This window comes from Xenopus tropicalis, chromosome 9, assembly GCF_000004195.4.
Source record: "Xenopus tropicalis strain Nigerian chromosome 9, UCB_Xtro_10.0, whole genome shotgun sequence".
NCBI lineage: Eukaryota > Metazoa > Chordata > Amphibia > Anura > Pipidae > Xenopus > Xenopus tropicalis.
Window position 1 is genome coordinate 30,533,470 of NC_030685.2, and position 7,114 is coordinate 30,540,583.

The window sequence follows — 7,114 nt, forward strand, 5'->3', positions numbered from 1 at the left end:
GTATGTGGCTGTAACCCCTAAAGTTATGCCTCAGGGCACCAGCTCCTGCATTCTCCCTGATGTATATTTAATTGCAAATTCCTCTTTGGATAAACTGCCTCTATCAGTTTTAAAACTTGGTCTTGGTCATTTGCAGCCTGTGTGATTTATGGGCATTTTGTAAACAATGTTCAATTAATAGTAAATGCGTTTCATTTGGCTTGAGGAAAGTTTATTTTTGTGTGCAGTGTGGCGTGTGGCTGTTCCAGAACATTAGTTTGGGAAACTCTGTTATAGTTGTAGTCCTCCCCTCAAAGATCCTGTAGTCCAATTCACTGTACAATCTGTGCCGCAGACTAAAGGTGCCCATACACCTTCAGATTCACTCGCTTGGCGATGTCGCCAAGCGAACTGATCTTCTCTCGATATCTCCCACCTATGGGTGGGTGATATCGGGAGAATCCAGGCTAATTTGGTCCCCCCCAGGGCCAAACGAATGAATTATAATGACGGGCATAGGCAAAGTCGGTTCAGGGGCTGCATCAACAAGCTGATGCGGTCCCAGATCCGACTAAATTTTTTAACCTGTTCGATCGATATCTGGCCGATTTCAGTCCAGATATCGGTCGGGCAGGCCCGTCGCTAGTGCCCCTACACGGGCCGATTAGCTGCCGAATCGGTCTAAGGGACTGATAACAGCAGCTAGAATCGGCCCGTGTATGGGCACCTTAATGCTTCACTAGTATAATAGTCCTGTCTACCCACTTTAGATAATTGGTGCTTCTCTATGGAATTTTCTCAGCATCTGTGTGCTCTCTTTATTCCACCAACATCTTTTTCTAAGGAAACATGTGAACCTCCTGTCACTTCACCCCTCTCCCCTCTCCAGCACTCAGGCTGGGGTTAGTGGAGGTGCAGAAAGCACTGTTCCAAGTACAAAAATGGTTTAGAAAATGCACAGAAGTGCAACTAAGTGCAGAGATGTGCAACTAAACTGGTGATTAGAATTGAACAATTAAGAGAACTAAAACCTGACTAAAGAAATTGGCTAGAAATGCTGTGCATTATATTTTAGACTTGATAATTTGGATAACCCCTGAGCATAGCTTCTCAACAGCTGCTCAGAGCGCACTGAGCATGTACGCAGTCCCAGACAGTTCCAAGAATCCAAGATCAGGAGGAGCTCCTTTGACAACTATAAAGACCTATATCATTACTACTATAGAGATGCTGAAATGTTAGGCTAGTGCAGTCATTTAAGTGTATAAAAAGGAGATTTTGTGATACTCACTGTTAAATCCTTTTCTCTCAGGAAGTCTGTGGGACACAGGGACCATGGGTATAGTAGGTACCAACAGGAGGCAGGACACTAGAATAGGAAGAAGAGGCCTAACCCCTCCTCCCTGCTGCTATACCCCCTTGCACTTCCTGCCTTAACCAGTTTTGTCAACAAGAACCAACAAGGTAACGAATAACAATAACTATATACATGTAGGCAGAGAGAAGTTCAGAGTTTTCCGCTTCCCGGGGGGGAAGCCCTGTGTCCCACAGACTTCCTGAGAGAAAAGGATTTAACAGTGAGTATCACAAAATCTCCTTTTCTCTAACAGTCGTCTGTGGGACACAGGGACCATGGGGACATACCAAAGCTGTCCCAGAATTTCAGGGCGGGAGAAGCGGTTGATAGAATATTGGTTTAATTCACTGCCGCTTGTAGAACTTTTCTACCAAAGTGCGCGTCAGATGCTGCGAATACCTCAAATTGGTAGAATTTTGTAAATGAATGGATGGAGGACCAAGTAGCGGCCCTGCAGACTTGTTCAGCTGAGGCTCTGTTCCTGAAGGCCCAGGAGGTGCCTATGCCCCTGGTAGAGTGCGCCGTGATGCGGACAGGGAGAGATCTTCCACGGGCGATGTAGGCTCTTCGTATGGCTTCCCGTATCCAGCGGGATATGGTGGTCTTGGATGCCTGGTGACCCTTTCGAGTTCCGGAATGGATGACAAATAGAGATGTCTTCGCTCGTATGTCCTGGGTACGGTGCAAGTAGAATTTGAGGGCCCGCACCGGGTCCAAGGAATGTAAGGCCACCTCTTTGGGAGATGCTGGATGAGGACAGAAGGAAGGGATCGTGATGTCCTGATTGATGTGGAAGGTCGAAACCACCTTGGGAACAAATGATGGGAGGGTTCGCAGAACTGCTCGATCCTCGTGGAATATCAGAAATGGATGCTGGCAGGAAAGAGCACTAATTTCCGACACTCTGCGGGCTGAAGCGATGGCCAGAAGAAAAACCGTCTTCCAGGTCAACCAGGCTAGCGGAATAGTGGCTAGCGGCTCGAATGGAGGAACCTGTAGTGCTGAGAGGACCAGGTTGAGGTCCCATGGCGGCAGGGGCTCTCGGAATGGGGGGCAAATGCGTGATACTCCCTGAATGAACGTGGTCACGTCGGGAAGGATGGCTAACCGTTCTTGGAAAAGGACTGAAAGCGCAGAGATTTGCGATTTTAGGGAACTCAGTGAGAGACCCTTGTCAAGGCCTGACTGCAGGAAGGATAGTAGGCGGGGGACTGATAGGTCCTGAAAGGATTTCCCTGTCTGATTGCACCAGTCACTATACGTTTTCCACACACGATGATAGGTCTTAGAGGAAACGGGCTTTCTAGCCGCCATCAGGGTGCGTATGACATCTTGAGAGAACCCTTTCCGGGTAAGGACTAACGTCTCAATCGCCACGCCGTCAAATTCAGGAAGGCTGGATCGGGGTGGGGGATAGGCCCTTGAGTGAGAAGGTCGGGAGTGAGAGGTAGAGGCCACGGATCTGTTGTGCTGAGAGCCACCAGCTCGGTGAACCAGGCTCTTCTGGGCCAATGTGGGGCTATCAGTATGACTGTGCATCTTTCGGATCTGATTTTTCGGAGAACTCTGGGAAGCAGAGGGAGAGGTGGGAATACGTAAGCCAGGTTGAAGTCCCACGTGGTCGTCAAGGCATCCGCTGCTAACGCTAGGGGGTCTCGACATCTGGACATGAATTGTGTCACTTTCCGGTTGTGACGGGAGGCCATGAGGTCTACCTCTGGAAGACCCCATCGTTCCACAATGTCTCGGAAGTTCTTGGGATTCAAGGCCCATTCCCCTGGATCGATTCTTTGCCGGCTGAGGTAGTCTGCCTGCCAGTTCTCGAGTCCGGGAATGTAGATTGCGGTTAACCGGACTTCTCTTGCTTCTGCCCATGTTAGAATGCGACTGACTTCCTTGAGGGCTTGCCGACTTCTTGTGCCCCCCTGGTGGTTCAGGTATGCAACAGTGGTTGCGTTGTCCGATTGGATCTTGATGTCGCGTCCTGTGAGTCGGTTCTGCCAGTGGTATAGGGCTAGCCGTACCGCTCTAATTTCTAATATGTTGATTGGAAGTCGGGCTTCTGCTGCTGTCCAGGTTCCCTGAGCTGAGAGGTGTCCCAGGACTGCGCCCCAGCCTTGGAGACTGGCGTCCGTGGTTAGGATGAGCCACTGAGGTTCCTGTAGGGAACAGCCCTTCTCCAGGTGAGTCGGGTTGAGCCACCAAGACAGGGCCACTCTTGTTCTGGGTAGAAGCTTGATTGGTTGTGAGAGAGAGCTGCGGTTCCATTGATCCAGAATGTTCCATTGTAGAGTCCTTAGATGGAACTGGGCAAAGGGAACTGCTTCTATAGAGGACACCAGGGACCCCAGCACCTGCATGGCAAATCGAATGGAGGGCTGAGGGGTGTGGATGAGTTGACGAACTAGGCTCTGGATTCTGCCGATCTTTTCCGGTGGAAGGTAGACCCTTTGCTGTGCCGTGTCGAAGAGCATGCCTAGGAAGGGCATGCGTTGAGCTGGCGTGAGCCGAGATTTTGCTATGTTGATCTTCCATCCCAGAGTGGTTAGGGTGTCCATGACCAGCGAGAGCTGGGATGTGGCTGCAGGACGAGAGGGTGCTTTGAGCAGTAGGTCATCCAGGTAAGGAGTGATGGAGACTCCTCTGGATCTCAGCGAGGCTGCAGCTGCCGACATGATTTTGGTGAAAATCCTGGGGGCCGAGGTGAGTCCGAAGGGGAGTGCGGTGAACTGGAAGTGATTGTTTTTGATCGCAAAGCGCAAAAACTTCCAATGGGGAGGGAAAATGGGCACATGGAGGTATGCATCTTTGATGTCCAGGGCCACCAGGAATTCGTTGGGGTTCATGGCCGCGATTACTGACCGTAGGGATTCCATCTTGAATCGTGAAGGACGAATGAAGACGTTTAGGTGCTTCAGGTCCAGGACGGGTCGGAAGGATCCGTCCTTTTTTGGGACGATGAAAAGGTTGGAATAGAAGCCTCGAAACCTGTCGCTGGCAGGAACCGGAACTATAACTCTTTCGTCCAGCAGGTCCTGGACGATGGAAAGGAAGGCATCTTGTTTGTGTGGATCCTGAGGGAGCCGGGACATAAAGAAACGGTTGGGTGGTCCGGACACAAATTCGAGACGATAACCTGAGGTGATTATGTTGTGTACCCACGTGTCTGTGGTGAGGCGAAGCCATTCGTCCCGGAAAAGGCGGAGTCTGCCTCCGACCGGGGTGTGATCTTCTAAAGGAAGGTAGTCATGCTGTGGAGGACTTATCGGAGGCCTTGGCTTGAGGCTTTTTGTTTTGCCACGAGTATTTGGGACGGCCTTGAAATCTAGGCTTGCTGGAATTCTGGGATTGGTATTCCCTAGAGGGTGGTGCCTTGGATGGTCTAGTGCGAAAGAAGCGTCCTCGACGAAAGGAGGTACGGTTCCTTGGTTGCGGAAGTAGAGTACTCTTTCCCCCGGTCGCCTGACTGATAATTTTGTCCAGTTCTGGGCCAAAAAGGAGTTTACCCTTGAATGGGATGGTGGTAAGCGATTTTTTGGATGATAGGTGGGCCGACCACAGTTTTAGCCACAGGGAGCGGCGTGCCGCCACCGATAGTGCAGATGTTCGACTGATGGCTTGGACCGCATCAAGGGATGCTTCGCACAGGTATTCATTGGCGTCTTTGATTTGGGATGCCAGGGTCGCCAATTCCTGTCTAGGGGCGCCAGAGTTTATGCCGTCGATTAATGAGGAAGACCAGGTTTGTATGGCTCTTGCTACCCACGCCGATGCTAGGACGGGTCTCAGACTTTCCCCGGCCGCTGTATATGCGGCTCTGAGGAACCCTTCCGTCTTTTTGTCCATGGAATCCTTGAAGGAGGACGAGTCGGGGACCGGAAGGGCAGTGTTCTTGGAGAGGCGTGAGACGGGTGCATCCACCGAGGGTGGGGTGGACCACTTGTGAAGAGCTTCCTGAGGGAATGGATATGAGCGCTGAAAGCGCCTGTTGGCTTGGAAGCGCTTCTCTGGGTGATCCCACTCCGACTGGATGATGCTGTCCAATTGTTCATGGGTGGGAAACATTGATAGTAGCTTCTTCTGGCGCTTGAATAAAGATTGCGCCGAACTCTGAGCCTCTGGCGTCTTGAGATCAAGGCAGGATATGACTGCCGCGATGAGAGAGTCTACCGCTTCCGATGGGGTTTTTGACGTTTCCTCAGCATCGGCGAGGTCATCGTCATCTGAAATTTCACCTTCGCTTAGGGACTGGTCATCCCAGGTGGCCAAGGGCTGAGGAGAATCAGAATCACTGTATTCCTCGGCATGGGGAGGGACGTGACGTTTGAGGGACTTGGTACGTGGATCTGGGTCTTCCCGATCCAACTTGTCCAACAGCTTGTCCAGACATGCTGCCAATTTGGGAATGCCTGTGGATAGAGAGACAGCCCATGATGGAGGTTCCTGGTTGGAAACCGTGGCCTGTGGCTGTACTGCATGTGTCTCTGCGGAGGAGGGCCCATCCCTTGGTTCCTCTGCCTGGACCGTAGGCGTAGGTTCCTGGGCCTGGGAAGTAGTCTCAGCTGGGATCTTGGAACAGGAGGAGCATAGCGGGTCCTTCCTGCCTGAGGGAAGGCGTTTGCAGCACCTGGCGCAAGCAAGATATTTAACTTTGGATGCGCTAGAGGCCCCCCTGGAGAAGGAGCCCTCTGAATTGCCCTCTGCCATGATACTGTGATACAAGGCAGGGAAAAAACAACAGAGCAGAATAGCCGTGCCAGTACAGTGCCAATCTGATATCAGTATGGTGGCAGAATAGTGCAAATCATGCAATAAGGCCAAAACACGGAGTTAGTACAGTGCCAGTACAGAGACAACCGTATCAGTATGGTGCCAAGCAGTGCTAGTACAGATCAGTACAAAGCAGTAGAGGTGTTAGAGGAAAAAGCCAGTACAGCATAACAAAGAAAAAATTTTAAAACTTTTTTTTTTTTTTTTTTTATATCTCACAGTGCCTTATAGAATAGCATATGCAAGGAAAAAAATTGCCTTGTAGCCTGCGTGCCTGCCCTCCCCCCCCCCCCCCACCAGTAAGCCCCAATCTCCCTATTGCCAGCGCCTGGCTACTGAGGTAGAACGATACCGGTCCCTGTGAGCCCGTGCTGTCTGGGAAGCCTGGTTCAGGATGGAGAGCGAGAGCCAGCGATTCAGGATGGAGAGCGGAGAAAACGATGTGATCCGGAAGAAGGGAGAAGCAGAGTGACCGGAGGAGAAGCGCGCGAAAGGAAGGCGCAAAGAAGAGGCTCCAGCATGGCGCGTGACGTCATCCGTCTGCGCCGAAGGTGGAACGCATGCGGTGGAACGCATCGGGTTCTGGGGATCCAGAGGAGCCGGAGAGACAGCGGAGCGTACAGAGGCACAGCATGGTAGGCGGACAGGGCCAGGCAGGGCTGAGGGGCGCAAGGCAGAGGGAAGAGCATGGCTGGGAGGCAGGATATGCGCAGGGAGCAGCCCAGGCAGGGGGGAGTAAGGCAAGGGAGAGCAGGCATAGGCAGCGCTGTATGGCTAGGCAGTATTAGGCACTAGGACACGCTGGGCAGCTTCTGCGCTCTGTAGGCAGAGGCAGGGAATCTGCAAGGCTAGTAGCAAAAGCTTACGTGAAAAGCCCCAACGTCCTGTTTTTCCCACGTAGGGGGGAGCCTGAGTAGAGGGGCTCCTGTTGGAGACCTCTAGGAACAACCCCTGTTGCCAGATTGGATCTGGCCGATGAAAAGAATCTGAGTAGAGAAATGATCCTGT